General features: G+C 38.9%; 1 protein-coding gene across 11 annotated transcripts in view; it reads right to left on the bottom strand.

Annotated features, from left to right (window-relative positions):
- Positions 1-17,028, bottom strand: part of gpat2 (glycerol-3-phosphate acyltransferase 2, mitochondrial) — a 168,480-nt gene that overhangs the window by 88,972 nt on the left and 62,480 nt on the right. The window contains exon 1 of one of the 11 annotated variants that reach the window (XM_040050511.1): positions 6,831-7,222. The exons of the other annotated variants lie outside the window; for them this stretch is intronic. The gene's annotated coding sequence lies outside the window, so the exon portion shown is untranslated. Of the gene's footprint in view, positions 1-6,830; positions 7,223-17,028 lie in introns of those variants that run through there. 11 annotated transcript variants of the gene reach the window in all.

Here is a 17,028-nt window from a genome sequence, read left to right on the forward strand (position 1 = left end):
ATTTCAATCCATTATGGCATGTGCTACCAATGGTGTTCTTGGTGACTGTGGTCCCAACTACCTTTGGATCATTAGCAAGTGCTTCCCATGTAGTTTTGGGCTGACCCACCACTTTCCCCCATGATCATCCTCACTCTATGTGGCAAAATCTTGCATGGAGCTCACAATTTAGGGTGACTGAAGACCATTTTATATTTCTTCCATTTCCAAGTAATTTCACTACTTGTCACCTTCTCACCAAGCTTCTTACTGATGGTCTTGTAGCTCATTCAAGCCTTGTGCAAGTGTACAATGTTGTCTCTGAAGTGAGCTTTGACAGTTCTATTCTCTTGCCCATGGCGAAGGAGAGGAATAGAAGAAATTGATTCTGTGGACGGAATCAATTTCTTCAGATACTCCTCAAATCACTGAGATCAGGAGTATCTGTAACAGACTGACTGACTGAAATCTGCATGCCCATGTGGGAGACAGATTACAATCTCTGCTATGCACAATTCCGGCTAGCTTGTAGGGAATCAAATGATTATTTCAGTGACATACAAATCAATTTGTAACTTTTATGCAATTTGTTTTTTCAGGACTTTCTTTTTTTGATATTCTGTCTCATAAAATTAGTTTCATAAAATTAGAAACTGTTCATCCCTTTGTAAGAAAACAAACTTAAAATTCAGCAGAGGATCAAATAATTGGTTCTCTGCACCATATAAAAGTCATGTGAAAATCAGTTTTTACCAGTACACTCTTACTACTTCTGGGAATTAAGAGGATAAATAACAGCCAGGTGCTGATATTAAAATGTGCTTGATTAACTGATCATCAACATGTTTGGCAAGTTACAAGTTACATCTGAATAAATCACAAGATTTGTGGAACAATGTCCTTTGGGCACACTGCACAAAACAGAAATATCTGGCCATAATGCATAGTGATATGTTTGGTGAAAACCACACAGCATATCAGCACGAGCACCCCATTTCTAATGTCAAGCACAGTGATAGAGGGGGTGATGATTTGGGCTCGTTTTGCAGCCACAGCATATTGGCATCTTGAAGTCATTGAGTCAACCATAAACTCCTCTGTACACTAAGGTTGGCCGATATGTAAAATTTTCTAGCTGACAGTCGTCAGTCCACTAAATGACGATAGGCGATATATTCGCGCAGGTGACTTTTTGATGGGCGGAGCAATGAATCATGCACGGACTGATTGGCACATTGAGAATTTATACGTTTTGTTTGGAGGAAATATTTCAGTATTAATATAACTACTTTTTGGATTATTCATTTATTTATTTGAGATGCACCAAATCGCACAAAAGACTTAACATTACGTCAGAGATTTTATTCTATGTTTGCTGGACTAGACATTTTGATTTTTAACTTACTTTTTGTTTAATTTTTTATTTGCTGTTTGGTTGGGTGTGTAAGACAAATAAATTGTCACAATGACCTAGAGGGTACTCTAAAAGTAAAATGTTCTTTTCTCATTTCAAGTAAAATAAGTTTGCATTCTGAACTTTAAAAAAAAGCTTTTGAAAAAGCTGACTTTAGAAAAAAAATGGTGACTGTAGCCAGTGGCACCCCTTGGCCTCCCAGTAGATTCATCTATGGTATCAATTTGAAAATCCTACGTCACCTCGTTCTCAAGTTATTCAATTCACAAGATTTTCTGAAAACTTGACCTATGACCTTGAGGTCGCTTAGTTCTCAATTTATCCCATTCCCAAACTTGGGTGTTCATGTTGCCTGCCAACCTGGCGGGTTTTTGACAAAACCCCATTAGGCTTTTACGTGTGAGGGGTAAAAAGTGTAGTGTAAGTTTCCCTTTATCTTGTATTTCTCTAACCATCTAGGCATTAACTCCCCCTTTTTCCTCATAAAGTGAGGAAAGGGATGACTGGACAGATGACCTTACATCTAACCCTAGAGATGAGTTCTGCATCTCATCTCCTGGCAGAGTTTTTTGTTTTCATACGCACTCTGAATAAATGATTTGATTTGCTGAGTAGCATCCCATCACAGACAAAAGAAAACGCTATACAGATTAAAGCCCCATGGTAAATTCAAGGAAGGTTAAAAAGGTCAGTCAAAGTCTAGTAATAGGTCTGGGTGCATTAAAAAAAAAAAAAAAAACAGCATCTGGGTCTGGATCTGGACTATTGCTGATCTCAGGAAAAAAGGTGTGCCAAACCATGCCCAAAACAAAACAGAACCATCAGATCCTCTCAATTAGTGGACAAATGTTCAGTAATTTCCTTCAATTTGTCACCCATTTTTACATTCTTAGAGGTGCAGTGTGCAGAATTTATCCTCACTGTTTCTATGAGAAGCTATATGTACAGGCATTTATCAGGAAACCCCCCAAGATTCATTAGGAAAAGCCTGGAAACCAAGAATTGTAAATGAGAATAAACAAAATAAAAAATGATAGATAGAAAATGATGAAGGATGAAGACTGAAGTCCTGTTTGTGAGTTTCACCAGTAAGATCAAATCACTGTGCTAACAATACATACCCATTCGCTTGTTAAAATGTTTCACGACTACAGAACCTGCTTGACTCTGCAGATAATTGATTTATTTAGGTACCATTATGTGTTGAATATGCGTTTTATTCCCATACCAAAGATTTCTCTTCTTCACTGAGGTGAGGAGTACATGATTAGACTGAGATGGTGGGCTGCCTCTGCATCATCATACAGTAAATTGCTCTGAACCAATGCCATTTTGATGCAGTTTATATAAAAGCTAAAATGGTTACTACAATATTCTACCCAAGCATATAAAAAGAGCTCCGGCTTATTACCCGGTCCTAGTTATGAGTCACATTTCCCCTAAAGTACAGATGCAATTCCAGCTCATTAGGGTAATGTTCAGACTCTAATGCTGCTAATTCTTCAGCACTTGCTTTCATCCACTGTGCAATATTCAGCCATGCTGGCAAACTCACACAAACCTAACATCCAGCCCCACAGCTTTAGCACCTTTCTGTCTCCTAATGCTCCTATAGATCCGATTACCAATGGAGTAGTTGGTAGTGTGTACCTCACATGTATTCAATTCATTCGGTGCGCTAATAGGGACTGACTGGGCTCACAATTTATATAAAATGATGACATACAAAGTTATCACAGGGAACCAAGTTAGTGTGCCTCCCAAGCTATACTGACTTACTTTTTACAGATCATGTACAAGGTACTGGGTCTCACTCTTGCTCTCTCCTTCCTTCTTTCTTTCTTATATGCACACAAACCATTTATCTGTCTCACTCTTCTCATACAGTGTGCTTTCCTTTGACAGCGGTGTTTCGCTCCAGACATTCACCGGCTGGTGATGTCAGAGTTCCAGAAATTGTTTTAATTGTCATGCTGTGACATATTTGAGAATTATCAACTATTTAGATGGTCTTTTATAAGCATCTGCACAAGCAATCTGCTGCCTGAAGACAGCGGTAATGTGCTCTACTACGCATAAATTAAATTTATGGGAAGTGGTTGTTTACAAGGCAACATTAGATTTTGTTGCTTCTTGTTTGGCAGCAATGAAGCTGGATACATGGCCGTAAATTTAGGCGACTCAAAAGTTCAGCAAAATATATTATGCTCTACAGTGGTTTAATTTATGAGTCACAGCTGCTATTAAAGGCATAGCACATTTGTAGGAATCCAGAAGCACGAATACCTAACATGAACAGAGAGATGAAAAATGACACTGATATAAACATTAAACACATCTAAGAGAATCCAAATTTCCTTACTCTTAATTTAGCAAAAGTTATCTCTATGCAGGAGAAACCCAGGCAATACATCCATATTACTTAGACCCTGGTGTTGTCTTGCATGTGGTAAAAATTGAAATTTTTTAATTTAATCTTAGTGAATTAGCCTCTTCATCAAAAATGAAAGCATATTTTATAAGATCAAATTAGATGCAGTCCTGTAAAATTAAGAACACCCCATGATTCAGTGGCTTGTCTATTCACCTTTAGTAACTCTATCAGGAATTCTGGCCCACTCTTCTTTATAATGTTGCTTCAGCTCACTGGAGTTTGCTGGCACGTGCGTTTTTCCCCACTGCTATTTTGTTGTAGCTTTGCTGCTGACTTTGGGATCACTGTCCTGTTGCATGACCCAGTTTGGATCAAGCTTGACAACCTTGTGCTTGAAAGTTTGTACGAGGTGATTGTGCCATTATGCTGTTTGATTTTTACTAAATGTGATGCTGTGCATTATGGCCAAACAACTCCACTTTGATTTCACCTATCCAGAAAACCTTGTTCCACAAGTCTTGTGGTTTATTCAGATGCAACTTTGCAAACCAAAACTGAGCTGCCATGTTATTTTTTAGAGGGAAGAGGCAACCTTTCCAACACTTCCAACTGAGGCCTGTAGAGTTTAAGATGTACCTCTTAGATTTTTTTTTGCAGTTTCTCTGAGTATCTCAGCAGTATCTGACCTTGGGGTGAACTTGCTGAGATGTCTACTCTACTTTCTACTGCAGTGTGTTAACACACACCTGAATACTCCAGATCAACAACTTCCCAAAACTCCAGCTTTAGACAGGGTTCATACGCCTTTTTCAGGTTCAAATTCAAGCTTTTCCAGCACATGCCCCCCCCCCCCCAAAAAAGAATGCATGTTTCAATTCGCATCACCTCAGTAAGACCATGTGAAAATTAAAACAAATCATCCTAGGTGAACTTAAACACCTTTGTTCACCTTTTGTTAAGAAATAGAAAAACAAACCACACAAAAATACTGCAAAAGGAAACTGTTGCCTTATATACATAGTGTATAAAAATGCACATTTCACTTAAAAATTAAGCTGCGACAATGTGAACAAATCAACATGTTAGAGATATTCTTCTCCTGTTGAACCCCCCCCCCAAAAAAGAAATAAATAAGTCTTCTCATCAGAAATTGATGCTTCCTTCCTGTGTGACAAAAAATAGGAGACAGATGTTTCTATGTTCTTTGTTTGTTTTTTAAGTTAATTCCCAATAAAACTGTTTTATTGCTAACTACATTGCTGTCTGTATTATTGTTGAAATCCTAAACCTTTAAAGTGTTTGTGCTAATAACATCATGTACAGTCAGACAGGCATGGAGAACAGCACAGACTGGGAGAGGCTTTGAACAGATCACATAGTTCAATTCAACATATAATGCTTTAAGAATGCACAAGCATCTACTTCAAATCTATTTAATTTATCATCTGTGATATTATGTACAAGTCCAATGTATTTTGTTAATCTCCCTTAAATAAACAGGCAGCCTTAAAGTATGAAATATTCATATACAAATACACATATAAATGTGTGTACTGTCTCAGTGGCTGATAGTGCCCCACAGGCCTCAGTGTGAGCTTGAAGACATTTATAATGTTTAAGTAGTTTAATGTGCAGGTGCTGACGATAAACACATTTTGAATGAAAGCCGGGGAACTTTGGTAGCACAGAAACAAGTGGCTATTCTTTGTGACCATATGGATCACTCATATTACCATTATTTCAAATACTCAAAAAAGCTGGGGTCCAGGGTATAATTGGCCGTTTTTGACTACTTTTGAATTGGCCTCTATATTTCACCTTTAAAAACTGTTTATCTTGCCAATCTGTTATTTTCTCATTTTGACAAACTGTATCAGCACAATTTATCTAAATTCAGACAAAATTTTACAAGTAGAAAGTAGAAACCACGAGCATGTTTAACGAATCATTTTCATAACTTGAAATGCAAATAGAAATTGTACATTTTTAAAAATATGCACAAGTTTTGCAAACAACAAAGTTATATGGTACTATTTACCTAAAAATGCAGCCAAGGCTCAGACGTTTTTTATATAAGCATTTCAAACTATTTACAGAATAATCAGGTGTTCTGCATCAAATAAGAAGGCACACAAATTATTGATGCAACTCCAAAAAATAGTTTGTGTCCACTATAACACAGATGAGAACAGCACAGGGATAAACCTGCAGGTCTGACAGCAGGTGTGTCACTCAGTGTTTACACTGCAATCTGCCTTTGGTGGCTTTTTTGCAGCAACTGTGACGATCACTAGTAGAACTGACACACAAAACAAAACAACGACTACACTACACACTAACTACACAAGACAACACACTAACTTGAGACTCCAAACACGGTACACGTCACAAATTTCTCATGTATCAAAACTGTCTCTCTCTCTCTCTCTCTCTCTCTCTCTCTCTTTGCTCACTCCTAAAACTTCCCTCTCTTCCCAAACAACCAAATGCCACACGTTGCCATATCATTTTTTTGATTGGTCGACGTGGTACATTTTTCCACCAATAGGGAAGGAGTGTTTTTTCTTTTTTCACCAATGACTGTTGTTTTTCACTCACAAGCAAAACGTGTTTGCTAGCGCACTCCTTAGAAAACGCCATTTTTACCGTTTCTTCCTGGAGGAAACTCCACTGTTTTATTAAAAACAAAAAACACCGGTTTTACGTGGCCTATCAACACAATTTAAAAACTGGTATATAGTTTGAAATCCGCACGTTTGACTCAAGTTGAAATGGAGACTCTGGGTCGGTCGACCCCAGAGGGTTAACCAGAAAGCCTTAAGTTAGCTAGTTATGTATCAGGCTAATGTTTAAAGCTTTCACTTGAGTAAATTAACTCATATCACTGCTAAGTAATGTTAGCTAAGTTCACAGCATATTCCATAATAGCGCTGCCATACTGCATCACACTCAGTGCATTTCAATCATTTCTCCAGCGAGTTTGATAGCAAAATAATAATCATATTTTTTTAAAAATAGCATGTGTAACATACACGTACTGGAAAATTATTTACTAGGTCTCACCTATCATGCGACTGGAGAGCGCAAACTCCGCCATTGTTGTTTTCCATCAAACACTCATTAAAACAGCAACCTATAAGTATGTTAGCGCACCCATCCCCGACTGTCCGAGGGAGGGGCGGGGTTACACGTTGAAACAGACAGAGGGGCAAGGCAGCCCAGGCGGAGAAAATTTGCCTCTACATTTTGCGACTCATTTTATTTCTCTATCTGATAAGAAAACTATTCAATCAGATAGTTATTTGTGGTGAATGAAATACAGTTACACTTTCAAGCACTTTTAAGCACCACATCTGAAATTCAAGCACTTTTCAAACCTTGAAAAGACAACATTAAAATTCAAGTATTTTCAAGGATTTCAAGCACCCGTACGAACCCTGTTTATAAAAAGGTGCTAACGCTTAACGTGACCAATTAATCAAGTGCCTTTGATTAGCAGCATCTGGCTACTAGGGGTGCAGCTATTGATCATTTTATTAATCTATCGATTGAACAATTAATTATTATTAATAATAATAATTCAGTGTCCAACCTAACCTCAGGCCAGTGCCTTACTGGCCCATGTACATTTTTATTGGCTTGTGAAAAACGCTTTTATTAATAAATATTTATGCAATTTAGTTTAATTTAGCCTTCAGCAAGCTGTATGATTTAACCAGTCTGGTATCAGACTAAGTTAACAGTTCATCTTCATCTTTTAATACAACTTCTGGAGGCTTACTGCAGATGTTTCTGTGTACAAAACAAACAGCAGTGGATGGAGCAACTACAAAGTTTGCTTTTCTTCATGTTGGAGTTTGTTGAAAGACTTTTTCTAGTAAAGGTTTTAATGGTGACTACAGGAACAGCGCAGCTGTTTTGAAAGCTAGAAGCACATTTTTTTCACTCTGAGCTAAGCCTCTCGGCTCTGCCTCTTTGCTCTTGTGTAAAAAAAACTCCGCCTCCACATTAAAATGTGCTAGCATTATCATCACTGCTATCAGTGTTTTTGTTTAAAACTAGCGGCTGCGCGGGCTTAATGTTGTCAGACTTTTTATTCACATGGTGCTCCTAAATACGTTTGTATCGCAGGTCTGTTTTTAGTCAGAAATGTAGGTTTTTTCACATGACTCTACAGTAATCTGAGCAACTATTCTCAAAAAAAAGAGAAAAAAAAAGGCCATAAAAAACTAATTCACAATTATTTTTAGTGTTTAAAATTAAATCAAAGGATACAGATAACATAAGATACACTCTAAAAAAAAAAAAAACCCAATAATACACTACTGCAGGAGACTAAATCTAGAGTTAAAAGGCAAATTCATTAAAGAGATAACGATGGAACCTAAATGGTTTGTAATCATGAATTTAAATTGACTGAGAGCAACCAAAGAATTCATTTTCTGGATGCATTGCAAAGAGTTTCAGGTGGTTAGAGCGAAGAAATTAGAAGCTGGACTTGCAATGATAGCCAAGCAGGACTAGGGCTGATATGGACCAGAGTACCATCCTAGCATAGAAGTGGTGGAAAATGGCAGCCTTCCAAAAGGAGTCTTAGCGATAAACAGAGACATATGCCTATCATGTATTTTAGACAGAGAAGATCAGCCAACTTGGTTTTCTATACATATCAGCAGTTAAAACACAAGTTTAACAGAGACTATTAATATAAATGATTAACTTTTTAAACCTTAAAACCTTTCCCCACATAATTAAATATGAATCCATGATACACTGACATCAAAGAGTCCAGATCTGGTCCTTATCCTGTCCTTTCCTAAAACATCAACTTTAACTACAGTATACAGTTTGTGTGTGTGTGTATTAGCCTCTGGCTAATACGTTGGGTGCGCCTTATGGTGTGTACACACACACACACACACACACACAGTGTTGGGAAGGTTACTTTTAAAATGTATTCCACTACAGATTACAGAATACATGCCCCAAAATGTATTTTGTAACGTACTCCGTTACATTACTCAATGAGAGTAATGTATTCTGAATACTTTGGATTACTTAATATATTGTCATGCTTTTTACATCTACTTGAATATACGATTGCTGTGTGGTTTATTACTATTACTGAAGGCTACTTGCCATACCACTACCAACTAGATTTTTAAATCTTAATATAAAATGAGTAACAGTAGGTTGACATTAGGTAAGGCTGCACTTTTTGCAGCGATCCCGTATAGAAAACTATTCCTTGCGTATATAAAACAGGTCCACGGCTCCGAACCATAGTAAAGGGACCTCTGGCTAATACGTTGGGTGCGCCTTATGGTTCGAAAAATACAGTACCAAAAATAGAGAGGGCATAGCCTAACATATGAAACAGAAAAAGGCCGCAGTATAATCCCTTTATTTCAACAAAGTAACTGTATTGTGAATATCAACTTCTTCAACTGTAACTGTAATGGAATACAGCTGCGCATATTTTGTATTTTAAATACGTAACGCCGGTACATGTATTGCGTTACTCTCCAGCACAGTCTCTCTCTCTATATGTGTGTGTGTGTGTGTGTGTGTGTGTGTGTGTGTGTGTGTGTGTGTGTGTGTGTGTGTGTGTGTGTGTATATATATATATATATATATATATATATATATATACACACACACATATACACACACATACACATACACACACTGAACATTAATATTTAGTGGATAGCTCCTGGACATAGGCTCCATGACAGCAATACTCCATACTTCAGCATCTTGCTCTACAATGCCAAAGAGAATAGGAAGTGAAAGACCATACAATATAAATTCTGCACGAAACTCTAGTCATTCATACCTTACTCTGACTCAAAGGTCTGACACCAGGGTCAGTTTGAGATTGTTTTCCATGCTGACAACTTATAAAAAGTTATGTAAAGTCAACATAGATTATGTTGCCAAGTACTTGTGAACTCTTCTGAACTCCTAAGAACACAACAAAATGTGCTGCCTTGAAAGCAATTAAAGGTGTTGTGTGGCTACAGAAAACAAGAAGAACATTTCCTTTGAGATATACAGAAACACAGACGTGCACACATGCACACACAGAGTCCTCTAACAACGCATGCTGTGTGTAGCAGAATGTTGCAATTATGGTGCAACAATGAAATCGAGTCAAACAGAGCAGTCATCTTCCTCGTTTTAAAGCCACATTTTAAAAAGAAAAATGCATAAATAAATAAACTCAGCTGGTTTACATGCTGTTAAAAAGCACGAATTAGCTTTTACTACACAGAAACAAAAGAAACGGATGTGTCACTTCACACGTATCACACAACGCAGTACTATCAAATATAGCAGTAGTGTAGTCAACCACTCAGGAATGCTGATTTGTATACCAGCTGCACTGTCCTGATTGGTGGATGCTGCATATTAATGCCCATTCTGGTAATCATTCTCCACTGTCTGGGAGCTGGCAGCTCTGGAAGACTTGGCTCCGACAAGATTTCAAGCACGGATGGACTATTTGCTGCAGCAAGAAGGCCCATGGGTTTTATCTGTAAGAAACACTCGCAGGGAATCAGTCCCTATAACCAACCTATTGAAACCTTTCACGCACAGTGACTTGCAAACTGATCCAGACACCAAAACGAACACTGAAAGACGTAACCGTGTAAAGCTGCCACCTTTCCTGATCCCCTTTTGAAAGCTGTGGCAAAGCCTGATATTTATTCATCATTTAACCCTCAAGTGACCAAACTTCTTTAGAAACTTAGTGGCATCAGTTATGGCCCTATTTATACAGGAAAATGTTCCTTTTGCCTTCTTTAACCACAACAACTCCTCTATTGTAATTAATAATTGTTTTTAGCCATTTTTAAGCAAAAAGGAGTCCTGGTATCACAGTTTCACCAGAGCTTTACACTTGGCTGGTTTAAAAAGGAATGATTTCACAGAAACTGCACCTGCCTTTAAAAGCTATTAACAGTTCACCCACACAGAGATCAGTACCAGGATATAGTACTGGTAACCAGGCTACAACCACTGTTCAAATGTCTGTGAAAGCATGTACTTCAGGATGTCTGAATCTTGTTCTAGGTCTGCAATACATGGCACGATGGAAGTGAAAAATTCCAATAAAATTAAAGCCTTTAACTTAAAAAAATTTATTTCCAGGGCAAGTCTGAAAAATCCGATCCGAAGCAGATTGATAGTGGGAAACATTTTTATGATTAAACACATCACAACGGCTTAAACATATATACAGTTCTGTCACCTGAAGGTGAAAAACAACAGGAAACAGTCAACATCTGCAATATTACAGAAGCTATGATTTATTATTGATCTGTCAAGCTGACTTCAACAAAGCTGCCTTTGACCTTCGCAGCCTGACATTGTGCAGCACATACGGTGTGACCGCACAAGCCAGATAAGGTTATCAACACTTCTGGAGACGTTCTCCAGCCACATTAAATATGTTGTATTGTAATCTTTACACTTGTCAATCAGGCAGACTGACATACATAAATGATTCCTTTTTATAACATTGCCGATAACAGCTATCCAAGCATTTAAACAGCTAAGAATATTCATAAACTACATGAGTTACAAACACAGCACCCATATTATTCAGGTGAACTCATTTCTAAGTGGCCCTTTTTTACAGTTATTGACTTTTTCAGTCAAAAGTGACGCCACAACTTTTTCCTCACAATTTTTGATAAATAAAAGCCTTGTGTCTAAGAGTGTGTAAGAGATTATCCTATATATTGTTGCGTTTTCAGTTTCACCCCAGTTCTTTTTATTCCTCAGGCCTCCAGAGACGACACCGGAACTCAGTAGTTATTTCACAAAACCTTTATTCATCTTCAGTCACTCATGCACTTTCTAGAAGGGGAGATACACAGGGCCTGGCAATTTCTCTGCAGATCTCAACTTCTTTGTCTGTTACAACCAGTTTTATAGAAGCGACCCCCCATCGTAAAACCCACATGGTGTGTTATAAACCCAAAACACTGTGTTTGTGTATGTATGTGCGAGCACGTGAGTGCCTGCGTGTGCGCGTACCTGTGAGTGTGCGACGTGAGTGAGTGTGTGTGTGTCGTAACAGTTACAGCACTGGGTGTGTATATGTGACTTCCTGCCGGTCATAAAAGTCCATCTCCCCTCACCCAAGCTACACCAAACAAAACATGGTTATCAGGTCACAAGCACTGAGACCCCCACTCAGGTATCCCTTGGGGAATTTCCACTAAGCTGTTGGCTTCTTGTTTGTCTTACTCTTACAGCTAAGCATGTGGAGGGTCTCCTGCAAACCTACTTCTAAGTTGTGACAGTTATGAGCCTTTATTACATTCAGGGACATGGGTAACGGACTTCTCCTCTCTTTCCTATCTGTTCCATACAGTCCTAGCATCTCCTAACTGTGACTTCCTATTTCCTTTTATGACAGACAGACCCCCAGTGTCAATAAATTCCTCTCACTCTCTGCACAATTACACACACACTCAGGCCTATAGCTAAACCAACCTGATCTACAGCTGGACCCTATCATCTAATCAAACTTAAGCACATTATATTCTAAGCATTGTTTTCTTGTACTCACAATATCTATATCTATAGATACACAGAGAGAGAGAGAGACACACACACACACACACACACAGAGAGGGAGAGAGGCAATTTTGTCCAAACTACAGTTCCCGTAATCCGGTGAAGCATTTCATGTAATTTCAACATCCCCATTTCATTTCCAAGAAAACACATTTGCAGCTTTGTCACTTTCTCCTTTCTTCTAGGGCTGGGTGTTCCTTACCATCACCACTGAACTGATATATTTTAACTGTTCCGTTCTTATTTCACAGAGTTTGTGTTTCACCGTTCATTATTATCGGGCAGGACACAGCAGTGGCAAAGCAAATGAGTTTAATTTCTGTCAAATGTGTAACATGAACTCCTTATTTCTACCATTTAATTTTCATTTGGAGCTAGAAAGAATAATTTCTAACTTAATAGGAGCTTCAGAGTCTGAAAATGTGATATTAAAAACATCTGTGCTGTGGTCAATAATAAGTCTGACAATCTGTGATTCTGGTCTTCCTTGATTTCAATGGTACCTGAGATGCTGAACACTGAGTTGTTCTTGCTTTGAATGGCTGATGTTGCGCCAGATTGAACTTTTCGGTCAGATGATCCCATGTTGTTTTCTTTGTGTTCTTTCCGTGTATCTTTTCTCACTTGCATGAACTCCATCAAATATATTGGTAGATATTTCTCATTCATAAAATCATGATTTGGGATTGCACTGTATTGTTTCTTCCTGTCAAAAGGGAGTTTTTCCTTCCTATTGCTCATGGCATGGTTGTTGGGGTTTCTTTTGAATATTGTACAGTCTTTACATCACAAAGTGTCTTTAGGTGACTGTTGTTGTGAACTGGCACTATATAAATAAACCATGTTGAATTGAATTGTTTTGTTTTCACATATTGCTGTTCTCCCCCCCGCCCTCCTGTCCCGTTTGGTTCTTCTGCCATCAGTATTATTGTCTGAAAGCAAAGAGAGAAGACCAACGGAATTACTTTACCAAGTGGACCATCCCTGCCTTGCCGTATTGGTCCATTTGATTGACCTTTGTTGTTATTATTTATTTATTTTATTTTATTTTCAGTTGTTACAGACGGGACAGACATGACCGGGGAGAGGGAGGGAAACAAAGACAGTGGGGAAGAGGAATAGTGATGATGGGCAAAGAAGGGGGGGGGGGCAAAAAACATTTTTATATATATCACCTGGATCACCTGTTGAGAGAGAAAAAAAGAGAAAACATGCAAACAAAAACAGCAATATAATAAACACAACACCATCGCGATACTCTATGTGTATATAGCAGTAAATATTAAATATTGATTATTATGCAGCACGTAAGACTTACAGCACACAGTGTGCTTTGAGGTTGGAGCCAAAAAGGGTGTAGTTTGTTTGTGTGAGCACTCGTGTGTACACCTGTGAGCGTGAGTGCGCTTGTATTTAAAAGATTCCTTCATGTAATGATCTGCTAGAGGGTGTGGGGAGCCATAGCCCCGTCCTCCAGGGCATGAAGCAGGTATGGAGGAGATCCAGGCCCCAGACAACCAGAGGCCCTCAGAGCACAAGAGACCAAGGAAGACCAACGGAGGGGCAGCCGCGCCACTATCCCGGAAAGAGCTGAGGAGAGCCCCAGATGAGGGGTCACTCAGCAGCTGCGGAGCAGAAGCCAGGGGGGGTTGCAGTGACGAGCCCGTGAGTTCCGCCGGCAGCCAGCTGTGCCAGATTGACCGAGCCCCAGGCCGAGAGGCTGAGGGCACCCCACCCCCGAAGGGGCCCGAGTGAGCTCCAGGCTCCAGGCCCCGACAAGCAGCCGCCAGGAATGAGCTGGTGCGTACCTGGACGCCCATCCCGGACACAAAAAAACCCCACCAATGCACCGATGTCTGAGGGCGTCTGCCACTGGCAGGGGGAGTGGTGGGGGGAGATCGGTTCCATACCTTGGAGGGCCCCAACAGGCAACAGAGAACGGGGGTGTGTGAAGACTCCAAACCTCCCTCTGCCCGCTCATATGTAGTGTTGATGCATGTGTGTTCTAAGGTGCATTTAACACATATGTTTCACATATTGCTAATTCTGTTCATTCTAACATGGCAGACAAGGCCGTGTCTGTCATGTTAGATTTTCCCTTTTGTTCTTTTTTTCCCCCGTCGGCATAAGCTTGTCATATAATCAATCATTTATTGGGCAAAAACAGGAACACTTAACAGTCAACGGGATCTCCTGGTAACAACAACAGAATCAGTGTCACATGAAAATTAAATTGCAATGAATCAAAACGGTGAAGTCCTGAGAATAAGCCCTGACAGGAAACCCTGTCGATCTCACTAATGAACTCAAAACAAACAGCACACAGACGAGCCTGTTTTGACAGATTATCATGGTGACAAATCCTTTCACAGCAACACTCATAATATATTTTAAAGACAGCAATTTCAAAACGTGTTCTATCAAACTGAGACACAACGAAATGTTTTTAGACAGAATTAAAAAGCAGAGTGGGTGGACAGTCGCTTAACCCAAGGTGTGGGCATCCTTGCCACCCTCCTCTTCTGTTAGACCCCTCCCAGCACTTTGTCTTCGCTAAATGGAATTTTCCATGCATTTGTGCCCTCAAATGCTTGACCCCAGTCCACCGTTTTATCTTCGTCCAGCTAATGTATTAAAGGGCAAACATATACAATTTAGTCTTGATGAAAAATACAAGCTGCCAGAGCAATGGATGCCAATACGACTGCAGGGGTGGAGTGGATTTTACAAACAACTCCATTTAACTTGAACAAGCATCTGTGTCTCTGAACTTCCAATCCATTTATTCAAAGACCTCCTCTGACCCTGTCTGTGGTGATAAAAAGACAAAATTAAAGCCAATGATCTACCTGTTGTTTACATTTCCTACAAACAAAACATTTTGTTACACAATAGTTTAATGGGAAGGGTTTATCCTGCAAAAAGCATCTGGGTTGAAAATGAACCCCCCCACTCAACTCTGAATGTTAGTGTTGAAAGTATTTAAACACAACCCTATATATTACAACAATTATAAAAGTATAGGATTTAAATATCAGAAAGCTTTAAAATGTTGTTTTTTTTGTTATTTATTCTCTCTAACACTGTGAAATATAACTTGCTCTAGAAAATGGGCACCTCTGGGGCTGACAAGTTAAGCCAACATGAAAGAGATAAAAAACCGCAGTAAGTCGGGTGGCCACTAGAGTCTGGCTCTTAGGGAAAGCTAATTCCCATATAGTCCCATGATAAAATGCCTTAACAGCATTAGTAATCAAGGACACAAACTGTTTTGGTATCTACAGATAATTTCTCCCTTCTTAATAACTGAATATTACATAACTCCTTCATTTGGATACTGCTAAGCTACTGTTGGTTTTAAAACGCTATCTAGCAACCAGCTTCAGCTTCAGTGACGTGTACAACCAGTACACATCACTGAATTGGACTATGTGACTGTGTTTAATGGAGTTACTTGACAAATAATGTGACTTGCAATGAGGTATGGACCATCTAAGAAGTCTTTGCTTAAGTCATGTGTTTCCATGTGCTCTTAATAGCAAATATGCCAAAGTCAGTCAACATGGTAGATATCAGATTAGATATTAGATTATCAACTGATATATGCACTCACTGGCCACTTGATTACTTACACCTTGCTAGTAACAGTTGGGATCCCCTTTTTACTTTCAGACCTGCTTTAATTCCTGTGACATAAATTTCAATTAGGTGCTGAAAATATTCTTCAGATTTTGATCCATGTTGACATGACAGCATCACACATTTGCTGAAGATTTGTCAGCCGCATACAAGGTGGGTATACTGTGGTTTTAAAGGGAAATATATGGTCAGCACCCATACTCAAGCAAAGTGTAGCACTTAAACAATGATCAGTTGGAACTAAGGGGACCAAAGTGTGCCAAGAAAAGATCCCCAACCATCAACAGTCTGATGTGTTGATGTACGGCAAGATGGATCTTTGCTTTTATATTGTTTCCCTACCATCAACATTGTAGTAGGTAATGACTCATCAGACCAAGGAACATTTTTACAGTCTTCTACTGTCCAATTTTGGTGAGCCCGTGTGAACTGTATCCTCAATGCCCTGTTCTCAGCTGACAGGAGTTGCACCTGGTATGGCCTATCTGCTTCAAGGTTCAGAGATTCTCTTCTGCATGCCTTGGTTGTAACAAGTGGTTAACTGAGATACTGTTACCTTCCTATATCAGCTTTACCATTCTAACATCAACAAGACATTTTCACTCAGAAAACAGCAGCTTACTGGATATTTTCTCTTTTTTTAAATAGTAAGTAAGTAAGTATTTATTTATTGTCGTTGTCAGAGAACAATGAAATTGCGTTTGGGGCTTCCGTACAACCCGTAAATAAAATAGTGAAGAAAATAATAAATACCCCTTAAAACCCAAGTGTAAATATTTAACCCAGTGTGACTCCAGTGCAATAAGACAATCCTTAGCAACAACATGAGAACATGACAAGTAATGTTCATAAGAAATTCAGACAAAATATTCTTTGTAAACCCTACATACTGTACAACCTGAGCTAATCGTTTGGGAAAATGCCAGTAGATCAGCAGTTTAGAGATACATTTAGAAATACTTACACAAACCCATCAGACAACAACCATGCCTTATTAAAAGGCCTTTAAATCACTTTTCTTTCCCAT

This window comes from Simochromis diagramma, unplaced genomic scaffold (assembly GCF_900408965.1).
Source record: "Simochromis diagramma unplaced genomic scaffold, fSimDia1.1 OVJJ01000131.1, whole genome shotgun sequence".
Taxonomy (NCBI): domain Eukaryota; kingdom Metazoa; phylum Chordata; class Actinopteri; order Cichliformes; family Cichlidae; genus Simochromis; species Simochromis diagramma.